General features: G+C 38.8%; 1 protein-coding gene across 1 annotated transcript in view; it reads left to right on the forward strand.

Moving 5' to 3' along the window:
* XRCC4 (X-ray repair cross complementing 4) overlaps positions 1 to 25,603 on the forward strand; it is a 307,054-nt gene that overhangs the window by 52,705 nt on the left and 228,746 nt on the right. The gene's annotated exons all lie outside the window — the stretch shown is intronic.

The following is a 25,603-nucleotide window of genomic DNA, read 5'->3' on the forward strand; positions in this document are numbered from 1 at the left end:
GTAGAACGTCAGAGTTACAAACACCAGAGTTAAGAACTGACCAGTCAACCACACACCTCATTTGAAACCGGAAGTATGAAATCAGGCAGCAGCAGAGGAGAAAAAAAAGCAAATACTGTACAGTACTATGTTAAATGTAAACTACTAAAAAATAAAAGGAAAGCAGCATTTTTCTTCTGCATAGTAAAGTTTCAAAGCTGTATGAAGTCAATGTTCAGTTGTGAATTTTTGAAAGAACATCCATAACGTTTTGTTCAGAGTTACGAACAACCTCCATTCCCAAGGTGTTCGTAATTTGAAGGTTCTACTGTATATATTGAAATCTATCTCATCATTTCCACCTTTTGGGAGATCAGTTCTTTGGCGTGTAATAAAAGTATTCCATAGTTCTTTAGTTAAATGTATTCCTTTCAGCAAAAGAGAGAAGTTTTGGCATGGCTGTTTTTTATTTTAAAGTATAGGTTCAATTAAAGGAAGCGATGAGTTCCAATAATTACAATGCTACATTGTATGCTTTGTGTAAATCCATTGCTTCTAAAGCTACCCTCCCCATTATGTAATCAATCATCACCATTTGAGAAAAATCCACTAAATTACTAAGAATGATTATAGGATTACTTTTATTAATTCAATACAGTTTTATGATTTGATGAGTAGCAAAATCATTACAGAAACATGCCTAAACATTAAGATGTTTTTTTCTTTGGTGCTTGGCTGTCAAATTTGCTTTATTTTCCTAGAGAAGTGTGGTAATGATTGCTTTGTTACACAAACTTGGAAAAAGGAGTTGGTACTTGCATCTTTTTTTCTCTATAAATTATGGTGGGATTTTCTTGGCTTAACTCCCATTGACTTCTGGGGAACCAGAATTAAGCCAATGCTGAGTGCTTTGAAAGCCCTATCCTAAAGCATTAAATAGGGACAAGATTACTCAGAGTTTTCATTAAATTGAAAATGCTGAAAAGCAGACTTCAGCTAAACCCATCAGCTTCAACATACAGGCCAGAAATGTTTATTTTTTCCTTTGTTTTTGGAAGATGTGACTACACATAGAGTATTACTTTAGCACAAATTAAAAACAACCATGTTAGTCATCTCACTTGTATGTCTTATGTACGAATGTGAGTTACCAGACAGAATACAGTCTTTAAGAGGTATACAATGGGTACTTAGGTACACAAGTACCTAGTTTGCTCATGCAAATACAAGTTCTGGTCACGCCTGCATGTCTAACATACCTTGCCTATTCTATCTACGTTGAAGGTGCAGCCTTTCTGCAAGTAGTGTAAATACTATTGTAAACGGGGCTCAGGTGGTTTTACCATTGTTTCATGAAAACTTGCTCAGAGCTTGGATATATATTTTTCTGACATCAATATAGCCAAAATGAAATCAATTGTGGGCACAAAGAGGAAGAGTGACAAATTGGTTAAAACAGCAGTTAATTAAGGCACTAATAATATTGTTACAGTGTTTTACTTTTCTGCTTTCATTCTTTCATGCTGTGTGTTGCTTGTGACCATAGAGAGATGACTTTTTTTTTTTTATACAGTAAGCAATTGAGGCATGGATGGTGCTCATCAGAATGGAGTGCTTTTCTAAGAATGCTTTTTTAATGATCAACATTCACTTTTTTTATTTAAACGTTCCTTCTCTGTCATTACTTAGAAAAATCCATGCTTTTAAATTTGTGTGTATTTCTGATTATTGGAGTGTCTCCATTGACTTCCTTCAGGAATAGAAGGGGCGGCCCTAGACTAGCTGCCAGCAACTGGCCCCTAGGTGAACCATTCAGTCGATGCCCCCCACCCCCAAACCCCAAGGGCAGATCTAGGCTGAGGTTTTTGGTAAACTGGGAAACATTTTGCCCCTTTTTTCCTTTTAATGTTTTTTTAAGCATTTTTTTTTAAACAGAGGCTTAATTATTCAGTTTGTCCATCGGTCCAACCAATGTTTCTGAAATCAGATAAAATAGAGACCCCAAATTTTCAGAATAGATTTGTACACAACAGCTAGATGATATCTCAGTCCGATTTCAAATAAAAATGTATTAAAAATGTTAATTATTTTTATTATTCCAAATCCAGAATCATCCATTATGCTATCCTGCTTTAACTGCCATTACCACCACATCCAATTTAGAAAGAAATAAGAAAACTCTTCAATCAACTTTAACCAGTATTTACAAAACACTCAGAATAAAAAACTCTGTGCTCTTAAAACATGACTTTCGTTGTTTTAAGTTTGGAAAATTCAGTCACTACTTCTTTTAGATCCAGTTTTCCAGCTATTTCGTGCTCTATTGACATTGTGGCAAGTCCAAGTCTCTCTTGCACCATTGTTGAACACAGATATGTTTTTATCAATTTTAACTTTGAGAAGCTACGTTCCCCACTAGCTACGGAAACTGGCAAAGTTAAAAGAATGCATAGAGCTATAAAAATCTTTGGAAAACTGTGGGTTTATTTTCACAAACAAACTTCAGTACTTTTTCAGGAGTGGAATGTTTAAGTCGTCTTGAAAAAGCCTGAAGCTCTCTACCCAAATCTGTAGCATCCGTGTCTTTTGAATTTTCATGAGTCAATGCCGACTCCAGTTTTATACAAAATTTTCTTATCTGTTTTGCTGTTTTCTTTTGCAAGCTGTGGATATCATATAGAAAGCCAAATACTTACTCTAGCTGCTGCATCTATTGAAATCTTTCATCAACTGAGTGAATAGCAGTATCAAGGACTGCGAAGTAGAAATTCATTTTGAACCTTTTGTTTTGGATTTTGAATGGGTGTGTCTCATCCTTCTTATGAAAACTGCTGTTTCTTTTGCCAAATGCAAACTGGCTCTGGTTCAAATTCTGTTGGAAAGTCTATTTCTTCAGCAAGCTCGAGAGAATCTACCAGTGTTCTTTCAAACCCTTCATCATTTCTGAATTCCTCCAGAATATTTTGAATGAGTGAAGTCACAAATTTGAACTTGGAAAGGCCATTTGCAAGAACTTCTGCATCTGAATGTGCAGTATTGCCAGATGATCCAGTAAAGGTAGTATCAGAAATTTCAATTAGGACATCATAAATGTTTCCAAGTTCATAGTGAAGAGGCTTCAAAGCATCAGTGTGATTCTCCCATCTTGTCTGACTAAGTGGTTTTACAGTTAGAGAATTCACATGGTGAGTCAGAATCTCCCAACGGCGTGTTGAGCCTGAGAAAAACACACAAACATGTTGCACCAGGTCAAAGAAACTGCTTGCCTCCAAACAGCATCTAGCAGCATCATTGACAACGAAATTCAGAGAATGCGCACTGCAAGGAACGAAAAAGGCCCTAGGATTGATTTCCATCATTCTCCTTTGCACACCATTGTCTTTACCCTTCATATTACTCCCATTATCATAGCTTTGGCCACGTAAATTTTCAACAGATAATGACATTGTTTCATTATTCTTGTAGAATAGTTTCAGTCATAAATGCTCCAGTCATCTCCTTCAGTGGTACAACCCCAAAAAATGTTCCTTTATGAGCACTTCAATATTATCTTCATCTGCAGACTTTTCTATATCCACAAAACGAATGATCATTGTCATTTGTTCAACATGACTCACATCTGGTGTACAGTCCAGTATTATTGAAAAGTATTTTGCCGAATGGACAGCTTCTACAATTTTCTTTTTAATGGCATTTGCTAGGATTTGAATCAGTTCATTCTGCAGATTTTTTCCTAAGTAATGAACCTGTCTTTCATGATCAGTTATTTTACGTAGATGCTCCTTCATGACTGGATCAAACAAAGCTAGGTATTCAACAAATTTTAAAAAGTTTCCATTACCTGGAGTATATAATTTTTCATTTCTACCGCGGTCACAGAATGCTAAATTTTGCCCACCGAGAACTCTCACTAAAGCAATCAGAAGCTCTAATATTTGTTGCCAATGTTCTTCTTTTTCCTTGATATCACATACATTTTCTTCATCGATAGTTTTTCCTTTTTTCAATCATAATTCAAGTTCTTTCCAATTTTGAAAACATTCCAAATGTTCGGTACTACTTTCATGTGAAGAGAGAATTGAAGATATGTTTTTTCCAATCCTTCCAACCGTTTTCAGTAAGTGATATACGAATTGCTTGATCTTAAACAACTTGCAGCAAAAGCAAAACACCGAGTCCTTCGACACTGAATATTGTAACCAGTTTCAATGAATTTCTTCTGCATTAATGAGTTTCCTCTTGTAATGCTGAGCAGAGAATTTTCTTTTATTTCCATCCTTAGGGAAGGGAAATTCATGAACTTGTTTGGGTCCATGTTCCATGAGAATTTGCCGCACGCTGTCATCACTTCTGGACCATGAAGCTGGGTCCCCATACTGTAACTTGTTTGTAACTTCCTCATCCTTTCTTCCTTCTACTTCATTTACTTCAATTTCTGCATGTCTCTCTGAAGGTGAATAAATTTTCTCCACTTCCATATCAGTCTGATGCTGTGAGCTGCCTTCATCTAGAAGTAAGTTTCCATCATCTTGGGTTTCCAAACTGCTTTTTTGTGGATGTGAGCTACCCTCATCTCAAAGTAATATACCTTCATCTTGATGTTACAAACTACTTCCATGCAGATGTGAACTAGCCTCCTCTGCAAGTAAAATTCCTTCATCTGGATGCTGTAAACTGCTTCCATCTTCATTTGGATTAAAGAGAAGATATTTCAGGAAGGATCCCTGCTGTTTTGTTTGGTCCTTTTCCTTCTTAGCCTTTCGTTTACGAAACTCCGCTCCTGAGGGTTTTCTTTTTCCTCTTTCTGCCATGGGGCATTTGAATATCGTTATGTACTGTGCTCCCGACTGCAAACATTATAGCGTTAAGGGTGGCTGACACACCACATAGTTGGCGATTTTAAACCACATTGCAGCCAGGGCCGGCTCCAGGGTTTTTGTCGCCCCAAGCGGCAAAGAAAAAAAAAAAAAAAAAAGCCGCGACCGAGATCGGCGGCAGCTCCACCGCGCCGCGTTCTTCTTCGGTGGCAATTCGGTGGCAGGTCCTTCCCTCCGAGAGGGACAGGGACCCTCCGCCGAATTGCCGCCGAAGAGCCCGACGTGCCGCCCCAAGCACCTGCTTGCTCAGCTGGTGCCTGGAGCCGGCCCTGATTGCAGCCATCCCAACACGTCTTTTCACTGCTTAAAGGTTCAATGATTAGTAACATATTAAAACAGTTAGTTACAGCATTTACATGGAAACAAAATGACCTTTTTCGACATTATAACCCGACACCGGTTGTTTGGAAAGTAATCCCCTTCCTCACGGTTACCCGCTTGGAGTGTGACGTCATCACTTTCGTAGTCTATTAAGCATTAACACTGTTACTTTTCTTTTATGGACCTTATTTATAACAGGTAAACCAGTTATTATAAAGAGAAGTTCATAATTATACAGCCCGATAATAATGCTAAGGTTTAATAACGCTTAAAGATACTCACATTTTGGATTTATAATGCTGAAAGACTTCATTCTTTGGCACCAAGAAACATAAGTTTTCACAGTATTCACTCAATTCTTAACTATCTACCTGTGATGTGTGTTAAAATGACTGACTTGTATCAATTCACGATATCTCCACTCTACATGAATTTCCGACTATGCAACCTTGATGTATATTCGAGTTAGGTGTCACTAGCATTGCAGCTCTTGCCGCTGGTGGATGTGTTTCATTGTGGCTGAGTTATTGCTTATCAAAATTGCGGAGTGGGTCATCTTGACCCTATGTCGCAAATTGAAGAAAAATTTCGTTAAAATTTATTTTTGCAGTAAATAAAACATTTTACATATTAATAAATTCTCAGAAATGTAGAGAAATGAATTATAATTCATATTCCCTCTGTATGCGCTTGGGAATTGAAATAATGACATCTTCGTTATTTTATTTGTATTTTTTTCCTCTTTTTAATTTTTTAATTTGATTTTTTTTCCTTGAATTTGGCGCCCCATTTAACTTGGCACCCTAGGTGACCGCCTGATTCGCCTATATGGAATAGAATGACATTTTTGAATTAATAGTAGATGATGATAGTACCCTGATTGCTTTCTAATTGCTGTTATTTTGCTTTATTGACCTAAGTGCTTACCCATACAGGGAAATTGGCCAGCAGAACTATAGAGGTATAATTGTATTGCTATAGCTATGTCAGTATAACTACCCTGTGGACACCCTTGTGTAGAATTTAAGTGGCTTTTTGTCATGTCTTATTAACCTATTTTTTTCTGTGTAATATTATTTATTTGTATTACTGTAGCACCTAGGAGCACTAGTCATTGACCCCACTGTGCTAAGTGCTGTACAACTACATCCCTTCCCCAAAGAGCTTGCAGTCTAAATCGACAAGCCCTTAAGCCCCAATTCTGTAAACATTTATGCACTCGACTAACATTATGTACATGGGAAGTCTCATTGCATGCAGAATTGGGTCCTTAATGAACTGTCTTAATTAACATAAATAAATGAGCCACTCGCTTGAGTCTTGTTCACCTCCCCACACACACACACACCCATAAGGGACAGGGCAAACACACTTTCGATGGCAAAAGAACTGAATGTTGACTTTTTAAGAATAAAAATGATGCAGGTGTATTTTCTAAAATTGTTGAACATATTCTGACTGCTTTTACTGTAAATTAAATGTTAGCTTCAGTACCAACACCATTTGGTTTCTAGTTGTTAGGGAGTGGTTTCTGTTTGTGACAATTCATGCTATTACTTGTTTTCAAGAGTTTCTGTGGTCTGTTTGAAAGTTTGTACATTTGGTGCCCAATGCTGTGCCCAGTGACATCAGTGGGAGTGTTGTTATTAACTTCTGTGAGAATAGCATAATGCAACTAGAGCAGAAAGAATGCATTCTCATGTACTATTGGAGTGGTGGTTAAGAGTAGTGATTTAATAAAAAAACAAACTTGAAAGCATGTGGATTCTATAGCCACAAGCAAAATTGAGATTCCTAGGAGTGTGTTCTGAAGTATTTTAATGGCAATATTTACCTTTTTGAATCTTGTTAAGGAAACCCTGGTTAATATAATTAACTAAAATGTATCATATGCCAAAGAATGACTGGTGTAGAATGGTCCAGATATGTACATGCAGAAATAATGGGATGAACTTAAGAAAAGGAAAATAGAGGCTCATTATTAGCAAACATTTTCTAATGGTGAAATCTGTTTGATTGTGGAAGTGTGTGTTTTGCCGAGGGAGATGGTGGTAACCCCATTGCTTGAGTCATTTAAACAGGACCCGACAAAGCAATTGAAAATACACTGGAGTGAACAATCATGCATTGGTAGTGGGGTACACTAGCTGACCTAATGGGTGTTTTCCATTTCAAAAGTCTGATTCTCTGGTTGCCCCTATAGAACATCTGTGACATAAAAGTCCTCTAGATAGCAGTGCATTGATTATCCTAAACTTTTCTACGGAAGTAATATCCACACCCTAAACCCCCACATAGAAGTCTGGAAAGTGGTAGAAAGGTTAATATAGGTTTTGCAAGTCACCGCATGAAAATAGGATTGCCCTTTCCTTTTAGATGCCCTAGGTTGTTTGTTCAGGGCTTAGGTTGCCTTTTGGTGTCTAGATGGAATGTTTGACAGTGGTAAATCTGACAGATGAGTCTCCACGTCTACAAAAAAAAAAAAAAAAATCAGTCAGAATTGTAAACATCCTCTGGCCAAGGGGAAGTTAAAAACAAGCTGTTTTAGATCAGCTTGGTTTGCATTTTCTAACTGATAGGGAAGAATAATCCCACCTGGTCCTTGATTTGTGTATGGGAATAAACTTTAAATAAATTCAAATAAATTTAAATAAATCTGGACAGAGATTAATTTTTAAAACAATTAATTTGTCAGAAGATCATTAGAAATGTTACACTTTTGAGCCTATATTTTATCTTTTTATACCAAATCACTAAGAGTTCAACGACACTATTTAGGTACAGCTCTCCCTTGAAGACTGTGAGGGAGCCAACTCAACCCAGGGGGAGTGCAGGAAGGCATTCTGCTCCCAGATATGTAGACAGTAAACCCAGTGTGACACTACTGCAGGCAACATGGAGGGATTGAGGGGGTGGGTTTGCCTTGACCCTGCCTCTTCATTGTAAGGTAGTAAGTTTTCCTAGTAGGGGCTGTGCCACTTATATCCTAAATTTTTATATGCGGGGGGAAGAGCTTCCAGTTGTCCCAAATATTTCATTTCTGAGTCTTAGGAAATACTTCTATTATAGACGCATTCATGTTACAATTTCATAGTAGCATATGATTGAAAGCAGTTTTCTAAATAAGGAATATAATTTATTTAGACACAAGGAAAAACCGTAAAAGGTCTGTCATACAGAACTATTACTGTTTTCTTTGTTGTTGGTCTTTTGAAACAGTGATCAAAGAAGATTTGTTTCAAAATATTGGAAATATTTGTCTTAGCTGCATCTCAGCCTGATAATTGTGCCAGTTAATTTAAATTATACAATTTATTTTCTTTATGACAGGTGGCTTTGCTACAGGGTATTGAACACACTGTCCTCAGGAGCTGTTTTTAGGGTGGTAAGGGCAAAGGAGACTGTTAAGAGTCACATTAAAATAACAATAGGTTTGGTATACAGTGGGACTTGTGTGTCAAGCCAGCTGCAATGCAAAATGGGCCACACACACAGAGCTCAGTAAGGAGCCATTGAGACTTGGCCAGCTAAACTGCTGCCACCTAAACAAACATCATCACAGAGTCAGTGATTTAGTGCTTGATCTAAGTAGGTGACCACTTGCAAGTAAATCTTTCCAAGTACTTTAGCTAGTAACTCCACATATGATAAATAATGGAATTCCTGCAAGATTCTCTTTTTTGAAACTGGCAATTAAATTGATTAAATAGCCTTTGATAAACAACACTGGGGGGCTAGCAAACTTTTTCACATTAATGTGGCAGGTATTAGATTTGTTCCTTGCTTATTAGGAAAATTAGTAAATAGGCAAGATGTTAGCCTAAGAAGTTCCAGCACTAGGTACAAAACTCCATTACTAATTGGGCTGATGAAAGAAATGTTATTATTTGTTTCTCTAGTTTTCCATGGCAACATTTCTACAGTGGGTTCTAAAATATAGTGCAGGGAATCTGAGATCATTGTAATTTCATTATGGTTAAAGTACCTTGACATATGTGCATTAAATATAACTTCTTATAATGTGAGTGAATTAAGCAGAATTGGAATGGTTCTAAAAGTTTCCCAAATGTTGAAGTCCTGATCCAAGGTTTGAATAGGTGCTTAGCTCTAATGGTTGAAGATGCGTTGTTTGGGTAACAAAGGTCATTCAGAGTTCAGATAGTTTCCCAGGCAATTTAACTAATTACTCAATTAAAAATGGAAAGGGAAAAGAAGAAATATTGCACAAAGACAAGAAGATGAACTGGTAAGTCAGTGTAAAGGTAATTTACTTTATATTACTCTTAAATACATCCTTCTGAGTATAAGAGAACATATCTGAATGATTTTTTCTAAGACATCTGGTCTAGGAATATTTTACTACTGTACTATGCCTGAGACAAACATAGACGTTGCTTGCCGGCTGAAAGACTTCTGTGCAGTACAGGGTTCTTCCCTGCCCCCTCCGCTCCCCAACACTTACTTTATGAAGTTTAACGTATTCCTGCATGATGTGAATATAAAGGTAAGTCATCTTTCCAGACCTGAATCATAAAAGCTTTATTTTGGTTTGGTTTTGAAGTTTTAAGATTCCTTTTTGCTGTATTTGAAGGCACACAAAAAAACCACAAAATTTCTTATTTCACAGAGGGTGACATTTTCTTTTTTTAACTGTTGTCATGTAATCTGTTTTGTTTTGCTTTCATGAAGGAGATTTTAAATACCAATAAAATAAGCTTTTGAAAAAGGTGAGGCTGCAGGGAAAACCATTTTATAAAAGGTTGGCATTAATAAATTCTCCTCCACCATCTCCCTACTTGTCATGGCTGCTGCGCTAAAGTGGAAAAAAAATTTCTTAACACTGATTACACCTGATATGCTCAAACTGTACAATATTTTTAGTGATTGCAATTTCTGGATAATTCTTTCCATCAATGTCAAATGGGTCTATTATTAGAAAAGCATAGCACTTTTAAATATACATTAAGAACAGTAAAATATATAAAACTCTCAAATCAGCATTATCTCCTGCCTGTGGTCCTTTCCTCACTGGTAATATTAATTGTATTGTCTGTGAGTTTATTATTATTTTATTATTTATTTTATTTATTATTGTATTTCAGATTTTCCCATTTTGGAATACATGCTGTGCATTTCTTTGTATAGAAATCAAGGTTTACTTTTACTTGTACTGCTGAGTTAGAATCACTTTCCTTTGAAGAGGCAAAACTTTAAATCATTGTCTATTGACAAGTCTTGGTTTCCCTAGAAAAATATTGGAGACAGATGATGTTCTGCAAAAGAGATTACTCAGTGAGTTGTGTGGTATGTTTTTTTTTTTTTTTTTTTTTAATTCTACCACAAAAATCTATTCCCATATTCTTCATAAGGAAGCATAAAAGTCTAAACTTGCAGAACAGCAAGTATCTTATCTACATTTCTCTTCTGCAAGAATTTCACAGCTCTAGGGAAGGTATTTATGTCTTCCTACCTCAGTAGATGCAGGAACCCCCTAAAGCTCAAAATAATGTGCTGCTAACTTTTGCTTTCACTAAAGTAAAGTCTGTACTAGTTTTAAATTCTCAGTTGACATGTTTTAGCTCTCTAAAAGTTTTATGAATGAATTTTTTTTTTTTTTTTTTTTTAGGTTAATGCAATTTGTGACAGTTATGCTATACTTGTATACCTGAAGATTTCGTGAGATATTGTAGGGTTTGACATTTAAAAGAAAACTTGCCTATCCTCATGGCATGTAATTTTAAAAGTAATTATAAAATACATGACTTGCATACCCAATTATTGTTGTGCATGTTTTGTGTAACTTAGTAAAAATATTTTTATATTTTGAATAACTCTGATATGCCTTTGCTTAAAAAATGAAAAAAAGAAATCCTTTGGATTTCATTTTAAAGGTCTTGCACACTTAGCAGACAGATGTTTAGTGATAACCGCGTTATTCAGTTCTGTGCATTTTTGGAATATCAAGCTTCTACATTGCTTAAATAACAATAAATGAGATAATGTAAAATAATGCTCCTACCAGAACATTAACTTGCCATGTTGTACATATTTCTATTTCTATTTTTCTCTATAGAAATGTTATTGAATAGATTTCTGTTTATAATTAGATAAATAGATGGCGTGTTTAAAAAGATAAACAGGGATAGAAATATGTGCAACATGGCCAAGTTAATGTTGTCGTAGAACCCTTACTTCTAAAATAATAGAAGTGAGGGAGTTAGTATTGTTTTGTATAAATAAATTTTGTGTAACTTGAATGAGGCGAAGGGTGAGGATTGGGTGAGATGCCATAATGGCAGCAGGAGGGACGGACCACGACGGATTGGCCCTCCACAGTGGAAACTGGCTCTGGGGACATGGAATGTCACTTCTCTGCCTCCTTCCCCGCCAGCATTGGTGGAAGAAGTGGAGAGGCACCGACTAGATATAGTTGGCCTCACCTCCACAGATAGCATTGGTTCTGGAAACAAACTTCTCGAATTAATGTGGTTTCTTTCCTACTCAGGAGTGGCCCCGCGTGAGAGGCCCCGGGCGGGTGTGGAGATACTAACAAGCGTCTGGCTCGGGGCTGAGCAGTTGGAGTTTGTTTCGGTAGATGAGTGTGTTGCCTCAGTGAGACTTTGGGTCTCATTGAGGTAAACCCCGACTGTTGTTTGTGCCTATGCACCTAATAGCAGTTCAGAGTATTGGCCTTTCTAGAGACGGTGGGATCAGTGCTCAATAGAGTGCCACTTACCGACTCTGTAGTTCTACTGGGGAACTCCAATGCTCACATGGGGAATGATGGAGATACCCGGAGGGGAATGATTGAGAGGAATGGCCTCCCTGATCTGGACTGTAGAGGTGAATTATCATTGAACTTGTATGCTAGTTATTGATTGTCCATAACGAATACCATGTTCGAACACAAGGTTACTCATAAATGTACTTGGTACCAGAGCACCTTGAGCTGAAGATTGATGATTGACTTCATAGTTGTGTCATCAGACCTAAGGCCGTATGTTCTGGACATTCGAGTTAAGAGAGTTGCCGAGCTGGCAGTCGATCACCACTTAGTGGTGAGTTGGATCCAACGTACAGGACGCCGGCCAGATAGATATGGGAGGCCCAAACAGTCAGTGTGAGTCACCTGGAAACCCTGTGCGGAAAGACTTCAATTCCCATCTCTAGAAGAACTTCTCCTGCATTCTGGGTGAGGTCTTGGACATTGAGTGTGAGTGGACCATGTTCAGGGCCTCAATTGTTGAGACAGCCATGAAAAGCTATGGCCTGAAGGCGGTTGGTGCCTGTCATGGTGGCAACCCTAGGACCCGCTGGTAGACTCCAGTGGTGAGAGAAGCTGTCAAGTTGAAGAAGGAGGCGTTCCAAGAAATACTCACTAATTGGACTCCTGATACGGCTGAGAGGTATCAGCTGGCTAAGAGGGCTGTGGCGGTTGTTGAAGCAAAAGCCCAGGCTTCGGAGCAATTTGGAGAGACCATGGAGAATAACTACCATATGACCTCAAAGGTGTTCTGGCAAACCATTCACTGCCTTAGCAGGGATCAGCGTTACATTGCCCAAGCTGTACTCAGTAAGGGTGGTGAAACGCTTACCTCAACTGAGGAGATCATTGAGAAGTGGAAGGAACATTCTGAGCAACTCTTCATCTCCGACTCCAGCTCTTCAACCCTGTTTCAGGAGGCAGCGCCGGAAATCTACAGTGAGATTGGATCTATTTCTAATGCTGAGGTCAAGATGGCTGTAAAGTACTTTCATAGTGGTAAGGCAGCAGGGATGGACGAGGCATTGGACTATGTTGGGGTGTCATGGTTAATGTGCCTCTTCAATGTTGCGTGGAAGGCAGATGCAGTACCTCTGGACTGGCAAACCAGGGTGGTGGTCCCAGTCTTTCAGAAAGGAGACCAGAGGTGGTGTTCCAACTGTAAGGGGATCATGCTCCTCCGCCTTCCTGGCTAAGGTGCTGAAGAGGAGGTTACACCCATTAGTTGAACCTTGGATTTAGGAAAAAACAATGCAGGATTCCATCCCGGCGGATTCCAACCCGGCCATGCTCTCTCGCAGATACTCGAGGAGTCGTGGGAGTTTGTAGATTTGGAGGAGGCATATGACCATGTTCCCCGAGATGTCTTGTGGGAAGTGCTGTGGGGCATGAGGTGCCAGTGCTGCTTTTGCGTGCCATCCAGTTCCTCTATTCTCGGAGTGAGAGTTGTGTTCGTATTCTTGGCATTAAGTCGAGTTCGTTCAAAATCTTATCCCCACTTCTGTTCATGATTTTCATAGACAGGATACCAAGGCGCAGCTGAGCTGCGGAGTCCATCCGGTACGTGGATTCGGAGGTGGCATCTCTGCTGTTTGTTTGCAGATGATATTCTTCTTGCTTCTTCAGACTGCAATCTCCGACGCATGTTTGAATGTTTCACTGTTGAGCGTGAAGCATCTGGGATGAGAATCACCACATCGAAATCAGAGGTCCTGGTCCTCTCCTGGAAGAAAGTGGATTGCTGTCTCCAGGTGATGAGGGAGCAGCTGCCCCTAGTGGAAAAGTTCAAGTATCTAGGGGTCTTGTTCCCGAGTGATGGCTAGCGGGAACATGAGATCAACTGGCGAATTGGTGAGGTGGTGGCAGTGATGTGGGCACTGTACTGATCCATGGTGGTAAAGCGGGAGCTAAGTTCTCGGATGAAGCTCTCTGTGTACAGGTCACTCTACTTCCCCATCCTCACCTATGGTCATGAACTTTGGGTAAGATCACAGGTTCAAGTGGCTGAAATGAGGTTTTTGTGGTCAATAGAAGGAAGTATAAAGTAATATTGTTGATATAAGCCTAATCACAATGAAGGATATGCTCCCTAAACATTAGGGGCAGTGGACAGAGCATCTCAGTGAAATCAGTCTAAAGATCTCATGTTGAAAGATGAGTTTTAATCTGAAAAGTGGGGGTGGGGTGGGGGAGGAGGAGACAAGGAATTGCAGTTCTCCTAGACTTTAAGGTCAGAAGGGACCATTGTGATCATCTTGTCTGACCTTCTGCACATTGCAGGCCACAGAATCTCACCCACCCACTCCTGAAATAAACTCCTAACTTCTGGCTGAATTATCGAAGTCCTCAAATCATGGTTAAAAGACTTCAAGTTACCAATTCACCATGTACACTAGTTTAAACCTGCAAGTGCTGTATGCTGCCAATCTGAGCTGGGGGAAAATTCCTTCCCGACCCCAAATACGGTGATCAGTTAGGCCCTGGGCAAGACCCACCAGGCAGATACTGGGGAAAGAATTATCTGTAGTAACTCAGAGCACTCCCCTTCTAGTGTCTTGTCTCCGGCCATTGGGAATTTTTGCTACTGGCAGTCGCAGATGGATCACATGCCATTGTAGGCAGTCCAATCATACCATCCCCTCCTTCCATAAATTTATCAAGCTCAGTCTTGAAGCCAGTTACGTTTTTTGCCCCCACTGCTTCCCTTGGAAGGCTGTGGCAGAACTTCACTCCTCTGATGGTTAGAACCTCTAAATAACTCATTGACTCTAAATGAAATTTTCAGAAAAATGTCAAAACTTGTACCTACACCATATCAAGAAACAGTAGTTGAAGATGTCTAACTATTGAAAAATTAATGAAATAACTAAGAGCTAGAAAAACAGAGAAAAATATACCGTACTTGTTTAATGTTCAGTCTGTAGCTCAAGGCCTGCTAGAGAGAATGTGTTTATAATTTATAACACTTTTTCAAAATCAGGGGTTCAAAATAAATGTTTAGTAAGGTTATAGACTGGTCAATAAGAACAGTAAAGCTGTACAATATATTTCAAAATTAAATTAGGATTGTCTTTAATTATTTGTAAAATGTTTATTGAAACAGATGAGAAAACAAGGTGACAAATATAGACGTTGAGCAGTCTTCATTAGTTGCTATATAGGGAATGAAACTACTAGCTTTGTAGTAAACTGTCAATTGTTTAGTTTATTATTTGCATTGGAGTAGTACTTAGAAGCCCCATCTGGGAATTAGTGCCATTCACACTCCCCGCACACAATGAAAAAACAGTCTCTGCCTCAAATAGCTTACAATCACGAAGTCCCCTATCCTGCAAAAACTTATTTATGTGCCAATTCTGTATTGACTTCATGTGTAAAGTAAAGCAGGTGCATAAGTCTTTGTGGATTGGCAGCTTTAGGTGGCCTGTATACACCAGAAAATTTAACTGTGTCTGACATATACACTGGCCTTTATATACCAGAAATTTTTTCCTATGCCTGGCATTTTCACAGTAGCATATAATGTTACGTGTGTTTGTAGGTTCAATTCTACTTTCAATGATGTCAGAGGCAAAATTCTGTGACTTCAGTGGGAGCAGGTCCAAAGATTGTAGAAATTATTTGTATACAATATTGTGGAAGTTAATAAATATTATGTGATCATTATAGGTGGCACAGGTAGCGATGTCTGTAGTGAAGGTTGCCCAATGATTCCCATTATAAGACCTAGTTTTCAGTTGATTAATTACTTTCACAAACTTTAACCATTCAGGCTAAAATTTTCCATGTTGGGTGTCTGCTTCAGACTAATTTTATTTATTTATTTATATTTTAATGTTTCTGTATAAATGTTTCATTCATTTCTGAGAATGGTATTAGGGTAAAATAAGTTGTTTTGCCAATATTAACAAATTGGTTGTATGACTATTCTTTAGAAGTTTTAGTGACTCCATGCGTTGGAGCAGAGGCTTGAAATTTTGCACGGGGTAACAATGATATTATTAGGAGTACTTGTGGCACCTTAGAGACTAATTTTCTTATTCCCATGAAAGAAATTTCCCAAATTTGGCCAAGTTCTAAACCTTTGTGAAAATCTCGGTTCATACATGTTTGGTAGATTTGGTAGTCTTGCAATTTAATTCTTTGAAGATTCCATCTGCACTGAGCATACACCAACTAGTCACAGCTCCTACATTTAGACTAGGCCAGATTGTGCATGTACAGTCTCCAGAGAGTGACTGAGCATATGCCATTCTGGGGCTGCTGGGGCCAAGCAGGACTTTCTCTGAAAATTCTGCTCTGGACCACTGTGGTGCTGGGCACCAGGACTGAAAGCAGGCAATCTTAAATCTGGTATTTCTTAACTTTTGAGTGCTTGATTTTGCAATGTTAATGTTTTTAATATATATTTTCATGTAATAGGATATAAAAGTTGTACCATATATATGCACAAAGTGCAGACTTAAGGGCATGGACGCAATATATATATTTGAATATTTTATGACTAGAGAGATTGACCATGCATCCTTAATTTTCTATTAATATAGAAATAGATTGTGCCACCCTTACTTACCAAATAGGATCAAAATCAATAAGCAGTCCCATTGAAATCACATGATCACATACTGTTTTTTAACTACTGCACTGTAATATAGTTTCAAAAACAGTTTCTACAATCTCCGTATGCAATTGTCTAGTTTTTAAAAGGGTAAGTTTGGGGATATAAGGAAAAAAAATAGCTTCACTATCCAAGATTTAGAAATTTGTTGGCTTGCAAAAAACTTGCAAACAGCAAGTATAAATTTTAAAAGCTGGAAATACCAACATCAACAAAACTTCCTGATATAACACTCTTGGTCAGCAGCATGGAGCGCCTCTTATTTGAATCATAGGAGCTCATCAGCTGTACTTTGGATCTTCACCAGCAACATAGTTTGGGAATGTGTCCAAGTGGGGCTCAGGCCCCCTTTTGTGCATTTTAGTGGGCTGCAGGATGGAGCAGCTCTTTTTCATTCTTTAGGAGCTTGAAAATGCACCTGCTGTGTCCCTGGGCAGAGCAGTCAGAAAGGGAGTTTCTGTGGAGCTAGGAAGACACTTTAGTAAATTTAAAGTTGAAATTTGAAGAAGTGGATTGTTTTAAAGTCTAATCAGATTTAAGGGGCCTGATTTTTCCATTTACATGATGGCACAGGAAGTGAGGCAGTAGAAAAATCAGGTCCCTTAAATTTGATTAGATGCACCAGTTTTCATCTACTGGCCCTGCACCATATGCCTGCACGCTCTGTGGCAAGGACTGGTGCTTGAAATTTGGATTTCTTCTGCCACTCTTTATGCTGCAGCATGACACATAGTAATAAGTGCTTTGGTTCTCACGGCCTTGTGTTTTTAGATGTATGGTTACCATCACATTGGGAATAAAATGCTACATGTGATTTTTTTTTTAAAGCCCCAACTCCTGGAGTCTTGTTATGTGAGAAACTTTGCTTTCATAAAAAAAAAAAAAAAAAAGATACACTTCTAGACTTAATGTTGCAGGACAAAGTTTGAAAATGTGAATCCTAAAGGCTCAAAAAACAATACAAATTTTAAACAAGCCCTAAATATATTACTTTAAAAAAATCTTATCTTGTTTAAAACAGTCCTCTTAAAACAGCTTGATTTATGATTTTTTTTCAACATTTGAGGATGGCAATACTGTAGTTGAGGAAATGGTAGCATTTTACACTCTCTGTGCATTTATTTAATGATTACACAAGTTGGAAGACAGTGGAAAATCACCTTAGTGCCCTATGCATGCATGTTTGTTGCTACTCACTTATAGCTAGATTGAGAGGAGACTCTGAGCCCTGAGTATAAGGTAGTGCTTATCTGTGCCACCCCAGGAGCAAAATATGGATAGAATTGTGATTTCTTTTAAATTGTGAATCCGTCTTGGATATGGATTAAGTTACAACAATTTAAGGGTTCAGACTATGGGGTCTGAATAGCAGGGTGGGCCAAAGTGCTGCTCTGTAACTCCCCCGTGTGGATGCTGCAAGCACAAACAAAAAGGTTCCTAGCTTGTGTTAATGTAGTCTGGTTTGAAGAAGACTGTTAAGGCAAACCATGAATTTTTTAATTTGTGCCCACAGCGTCCACGAAGGGAAGTTACAGCGCAGCATTTTGGTGTGCTCTTTTCCCTCCTCCTCCGGTCTGAACTTTGGGGTAGTATAGACATAGCCTTTGATTGCTTTATCCCTGAATGAAAGCATCCACATTGGGGGTGGGAGGGTTAATTTATGTTAATAAACGCCAAACCATTAACTAATTTGCCTTAATTTTCCTGAGTGTCCTCCTGTAGACAAGCTCTGAATCATGGCCAGGAAAAAAGTTTGTGCAGTGTCTAGTTTAGCATTCACAGCCTTGTTAGCTGATTTAGTTGGTAGTCAATTGACTTGAATTACAACAGTACCAAAAACTCTAGTCTACAAAAGGTCTTAGTGTCGAACCCTTAAATAGTTTGTAGACTTTTACTGAAGTCTCTCAACCTATATTTGGGGAAAAATCCATGAGATAATCTAGCCTTTTGAAAATATAAATATTATTCTATGGCTCAGAACTGAAAATATTTAAGCCAAATAAAAATATTAAACTAACATTTAAAATAGAAATAAATATATCCCATGGGCCAGTCTGAATCTGTGAGTAATTTTGCATTGTAAGAAAATATTTTCTGAATGTTTCCTTTTTTAATTACCCATAGACATCTGATTCTTTTTAAAGGTTTTCCTGCTTAGCAATTAAAGAAGTGAATTGTTTTCATATCACTCTTTCCCAGACCCACCTAAGTAGTTGGAACAGTGTTATCTTGACACCCGTTTGAAGGATTTGTCATCTAAACATAAAGGCATTCACTGTTGTGTTGCTCCACTTTTATGTTAAAAAAAATAAAATAAAAAAATTAATGGAGATATCCCATCTCCTAGAACTGGAAGGGACCTTGAAAGGTCATCAAGTCAGCCCCCTGCCTTCACTAGCAGGACCAAGTACTGATTTTGCCCCAGATCCCCAAGTGGCCCCCTCAAGGATTGAAGTCACAACCCTGGGTTTAGCAGGCCAATGCTCAAACCACTGAGCTATCCCTCCCCCCCTGAATGTTGGTGTTTATTCCACTGACTTCAGTGTAAAATGTGAGTAATGTTGTGAATCAGGCTTAGAAATCATTAGTAGGGCCCTACCAAATTCACAGCCATTAAAAATGTGTCACGGAATGTGAAATCTGGTCTTTTGTGTGCTTTTACCCTATAATATACAGATTTCACGAGGGAGACCAGCATTTCTCAAATTGGGGGTCCTGACCCCAAAAAGGAGTTGTGGGAGGTTGGGGGTCGCAAGGTTATTCACGGTATTACCGCCTTTACTTCTACGCTGCCTTCAGAGCTGGGTGCCCAGAGAGCGGTGGCTGTTGGCCAGGCGCCCAGCTCTGAAGGCAGCACCCTGCCAGCAGCAGCGCAGAAGTAAAGGTGGCAGTACCATACCATGCAATCCTTCTGCGCTGCTGGTGGTGGCAGCTCTGCTTTCAGAGATGGGCTCCCAGCCAGCAGCTACCGCTCTCCAGCTGCCCAGCTCTGAAGGCAACGCCGCCAGCAGCAGCACAGAAGTAAGGGTAGCAGTACCGCAACCCCCCCCCCCCACACACAATAACCTTGTGAAGAACCCCCGCCCCCACACACACACACACACCTTTTTGTGTCAGGATCCCTACAGTTACAACACCATGAAATTTCAGATTTAAATAGCTGAAATAATGAAATTAACGATTTTTTAAATCCTATGATTGTGAAATTGACCAAAATGGGCTGTGAATTTGGTAGGGCCCTAATCATGAGTAAAATACGCTTTAGAAAATGATATCTTAAAAGTGAGAAAGTTTAAATAAATGGAGAGAGAGAATGAATAATGGCAAAATTATATGTGGAAGCATGTTTAAAACTAAATGTCTGACAGTCATTTCAAAAACTAAGGGTAAAATGCTGACCCCATCGAGTCAATGGCAGAACTCCCACTGACTTCAATGAGGCCAGGATGTCAGCCTAACTTTTTATACATAACACACACAACTCTAATACGACCCTCTTCATTTGTAGAGGCACCCCGTCATTTTGCATCACTTATTTGCAAATATAGCTTGAAATTCACAGAAACTAGAGCCAGGCAAACTATTTGTAATTAATTGTTTAACTGAAGAAATTTTGCATTTTTTAAATTTTCTGTCGACCTTCATTTGACTTTTTTTTTTAGCTGTTACGATGACTGTCATTTGACACTTGTGTGACAAATGTGTTGCTGTTTAAAATTTGAATTGGGTTGGTTTGTTAGGATATGGGGGGGAGGTTAGGATGGTTAGCTGTGATTGGTTCTGGTCAGGAGGGTCAGTAGAAGCTATTTTAACTCATTTTCTCACGGGACATAACTGCCTTATTTGCTTTCTATAAACAAGTTATAGTTGGTTTTGAAAACAGCACCCAAGGTGAGATAAGCTATGTGCAGAGAGGATGACTTCCCCCCCCCCCTCCCTCTATCCCTAAATATTGGACGGGGCCAGTGACATCTCTGTCTCATTCTGCTCTCTTGACAACACCAGTGGAAGGGCAACCCATTTAGCAAAGGAGTGTGGGTAGGTGAGAATTAATAGACCACTGGTGGTTCTCTGCAAGATGACAACCCCATGGGGGAGACAATATTGAAGAACAAGGATCTCATAGTAGCAAGACCATATAGGAACACTACTGAAGTTTATAGCAGAGCAGATTCCTATGTCAACTGACTCTGCTCTCATGGACATCCCAGCCACTTGCATTATCAGCTGCAGGACATCCGTCTCTGGCTACACAGTGGGAGGATAGACCTGTTCCTCCTGCTAAGCAGTCAGAACTCCGAGTATCCCAAGGCTGGCTCTTAGTCAGTTAGTATGTAGCCATGCGAATGTGAGCAGCCACTTCCACCAGGGCCACCACCCACTCTGTCAGTCACTGGAGAGAGATTCAAATCTAGAGTTGGAGCCAAAGAGCCTGTGTCCCTGGCTATTTCCATCCCTGTTTGATGTGGTGTGTCCATTTCTGTATTAATAACCTATTGTAAGTGAATATGTGTGTTGTGGTTTGTGGTATTCTATTCCTCCCTGCCTTCTCTCCAAAAATCAGAATGGCCAGAAATGGTTGTCATGGTACATTCTGATGAAATTTTGAATGCACAAGATTTAAAGTTCAGTATTTCAAGGCAATAGTGCATTTTGCAAGAGAGTCTGTGAAAATGTTTTAACTATTTTTTTTGCATTTAAAAAGATGAACAATTTGAAACTGTGAAATGTTTTGGCTTAAAAAACAATTGTGAAATTTTCACAAATTTGCCCAGCCCTGACAATAACCTGCCTTTTATATATGTTTAATGTAACACATATACCTGAACTGGTATCAGTAATGACACATCCCTGACAGTTCAGGATTGATTGATATAAATATATTCTTGAGTACTTTGTCCTGTTCAGTTTCAGGTGACTTCAGCAATGGGGATATTATTTCACAGTTTAACAGTTCTCACTGTTGTTAAATTTTTTGTTTGGTTCAGTTTCATGCTCTACTTTTAGTTACGCTCCTTAGACAACCCCAAACAATTCCTTTCCATCCTTGGTGTTTATATTTGTTTTGTTAGAATCCATTCTTCGGTGTGTGGATCAAAAGTCCTCCAGGGAATGACACAAATTCAGATAGTGTTCTTCAATGGTAGTTTTTTGCATCTGGAATTCTGATTTAGCTGACAGATGTGAAACATACACATTCAGTCAGACAGTTCCTTAGTGACTTAACAGCAGTGTGTGCTAAACAGTGCAAATGTATTCCAACTAAAGTCCTTAATTTATGCAAAATTATTCCTACCAGATGCTTTTTTCTGAAGGTATTCTATGAATTATTGTTCTGATAATACCTAGCTTGATAAAATGTTCTAAAACAAATGCAAGATGTATGAGAAGCGGGAGATCCATGGATTTGACTGTAAGAGAATACCAAGTTAAGTGAATGCTTGGTGTAGTGACTGCAATGAGCTCCTTACGTAAATTGTCAGATTTTAGACCCTGTTGGTGTCCTTAGCCCATATTGCAAACATGTTTAGCACTGACAACATTAATTTGGTTTTCTTTTTCTAAGAAATTCTTATGTCTATTTTTCTCACAAAGCTCTTGGCAGTTCCATTTGCTTCTAAGAATTGCAGGAGTGTACTAGATTGTGTGGGACTCATTGGAGGTTAAAATAAAGACAGTCCACTGACTGAGTAAAAGTTTTGGTTGTGAAAAACATCACAGCAGATAGCGAGCTACTTTTACCATTAAAAAGACTGGACTTCTTTGTGCTATTCCAGTCACTGGCCAGTATACCTACTTAATAAATTAGATCTATTGATTGAAGGGAGAACAACCTGCAAAATGCACTTTTTGGTAAGTTTTTAAAAATATTTTTCCAAGTTTTTGAGATGAAAAGTTAAAACAGCATCCAGAAAACATAAAGCAGGCAACGCCTTGCCTTGTTGTAAGCTAATAATTTAAAATGCTTGATCAGAAATAGGCATCAGGATTCAGGCTCATTTTCTCTCAAGCAGTGAAGATTTTTCTTGGAGAAGTTAAAGTGATGTCTTTGTCCTACCCTTTTAAGTGAATTCTGTTACTATACTCTGTTTGACCCTTAGTGCCAATCCTTTTTTTGTAGTTTAGAGGTAGGAGTGAGGATGGGCTAAACCTGGGGATACCTACAGGCATATGGATGTAAATCTATCTGTATAATTTATCTCAGATTTCCCGGACAGTATTTATATAACACAAAGGTTTGTTTCTGGCATTTTGCCAGGACTGCATGTGTTCATCAAATGTTGTTTAGCCATTGCAGCACATTTATGCCATCTGGAAATGCATGTATTTCCCTTCATGAACAATGGGCTTTAATCAAGGCCTCTATTATGGAAAGGCTAGAATGATCAGTATACAAAATTGGTAGGATGCCAGACTTAGAATTATACATATATTTTCCTAACCCTAACGAACTGATTTCATAGGGTGCTGCTAGGTCTATTTTAGATCCAGGCCTTGCTCATACTAACTTTAAATTCCTGTATATTTTGGTCAGCGCCCCAAACATTAAAGTCATAGGCGCCGACTCCGTGGGTGCTCCAGGGCTGGAGCACTCCTGGAAAAAAAAAAAGTGGGTGCTCAGCATTCACCAGCAGCCCTGCGGATCAGCTCCAGCTCCCCCCCCCCCGCACCCCCCCAGTGCTTCCTGTCCACCAGCGGGCCCTGCCAATCAGCTCCTCTCCCTTCCAGCGCCTCCCACCCCTGCGATCAGCTGTTCAGCAGCGTGCAGGAGGCATTGGGGAGGAGGGAGAGGAGCGGGGGAGGGGCGGAATGGGGAGGGAAGAGGCAGGGTGGGAGCTTCGGGGAAGGTGTGGAGTGGGGGCAGGGCCTGAGGTGAAGCAAGGGTCAAGCACCTCCTGGGAACTCACAAAGTCGGCGTCTCTGATTAAAGGGATCCATAGTCATCACTGAGAACTTTTATTGCTTTTGGATGAGCTGGATAGGATATTTTGTCTTCCTGGGCTTTGCATTGCTCTCAATATAAAGTTTCATAATAGGAAAATGAGATCTCAGTGTTTCAAAAGCAGCATCCGTAAAATTGATTCACAGTGGATGTGTACCCGATATTGGTTTTATCAAGCTTTTATTCCTCTCCTTTTGTAATAGTTTCTTAATTGGATCACAGTGCATGACCTGATACATAGAACAGATATTCAAATAATATTGAAAGAATGCTAAGTGTTTCAAGTTACAGTATTCACTCATCTATGAAGAGATGGAATCTGAGGCCCCTACTAGTAATCAGAAAATACTCATGTCTGCACATGAAACTCAAGGAGCAGGAATACGTAATTCGCTTAGAGATGTGAAACTGTAATTCTGTGTGATGAATGAGGAGTGGTTTTGCCACCTACAATTTGCTGTAAATACAAGATTCCAAAAAAGGGGGAAAAGTTAGTGTAGTGACAATATTTAATATGCCCAAACTAGTTAAACCAAACTAAGTAGGAAATGGTGTGCTGTTAACATTCAAATGCCAATAAGAATAATATCTAGTGTGCAAAGTCATTTTATATACAAAATAAAAATGTTCTGTTCTAACAATACCACTTGCATTGCCAAGTCAGTCATTTTGAAGCTCAGTTGTCCTATGGCAAGAGAAAACTATTTAACCTTTTTGAGCTTTTTGACATTGCTCAACACAGTACAAACTCATTGCCCAAGTATCCCTAGAATTGGCTTGGGTATCTTCATTGGGCCTCTTTCCTCATTGGAAATGGTTGCTTTGTGAAATGTTTTTCTTCCCTTTGCCTTGTTTGATCTGAAGACTGGTCAAAGGCTAGATGTCCCAGCCTGGATGCTTCCAAATATATCCATAATCTCTCATAATGGTTTCTCAGGGATATTGCCATTTCTTTGCTGGAAGAGAAGCTTGAAACTGACTCAATGGCAGGTCTTTTTGCCAAGGATCTAGCCATACACCTTTATGCATTTCTCTTCCTTTCATGGATGAGCTTGAGGATTTCACAATTCTACCTTATTATATTCATTGGATGTTCTTTTCTTGCATGTCCCTCAAATTTAGAAGTTGACAAAACGTATTATGTTAACTGTTGCATATTGTTCTTACAAAAGCCGTCTTTTTCATTAACTACCCCAGAACTTGTCCCAAATGTGGGTATTTTCAAACCCTTTATCAGTCTGGGGTTTCCAAATATTAATGTCAGTCCTGTGTTGTATGAATGTAGCAAAACTTTTCAGAAAGTATACAGGCAGATGGCGGCTGGCTCCCTAGATGCATATAGGGGAGGAGAAGCTGCAAGGGAGGCCTTTCCACAAAGATCATACAAATACCATAATGTGGTATTGTGCACAGCTGTGTTAGCCTCCTTAAAAGCAGGGTCAGGGCAGCTTCAATGGGTGTTTTTTTTAAGTACTCTCTCTCAATGTGGCGGAGCTGCCCCTGCAGAATGTGCTCCAAATGTAGAATGGCCTCTCTGCGCTCCCCTTTAGCACAATCTGTGGCTTTAATCCACAATCATGTCCTTAATATGACCAAGTTATTTCTAAGTTTGTTTCCCAGTCTCTGTGGTTTTCTCTGTGGTGGTCTCTAAACACTGACAAGAATTGTTCTGCTGGACAATTTACTGTTTGGAACGTAAAGAGTAACTTCTATCCTCTTTTTACCATCAAATAATAATCCATAAAATGCAACATCATATTTCATATTGCATCCATCATATTTCTTTTTTGTAAGATGATAAAACAGTGATGTATATGAATAGAAGTGGTATTCGTACTGCTACTGAGCATTTGGTCAGAAAATATAATGTTTTTAATTTAATAATAGTGAGCTACATTTTTAAAAAGTTTAGATTTCAGGTTGCACTCCTTAACATGTGAAGTTTGCAATATGCAAACATTTTCCATTAAACTACAACTTTAATTTAATTAGGAGTGCAAGTTTGGAAGGAAATTCATTTCCATGTGGTAAAGATTTTACTAATATTTGTAAATACATATGAATTTAAGCATTTTATCTATAACTGAAAGATAAAAGTAACA

This window comes from Emys orbicularis, chromosome 6 (assembly GCF_028017835.1).
Source record: "Emys orbicularis isolate rEmyOrb1 chromosome 6, rEmyOrb1.hap1, whole genome shotgun sequence".
Taxonomy (NCBI): Eukaryota; Metazoa; Chordata; order Testudines; family Emydidae; genus Emys; species Emys orbicularis.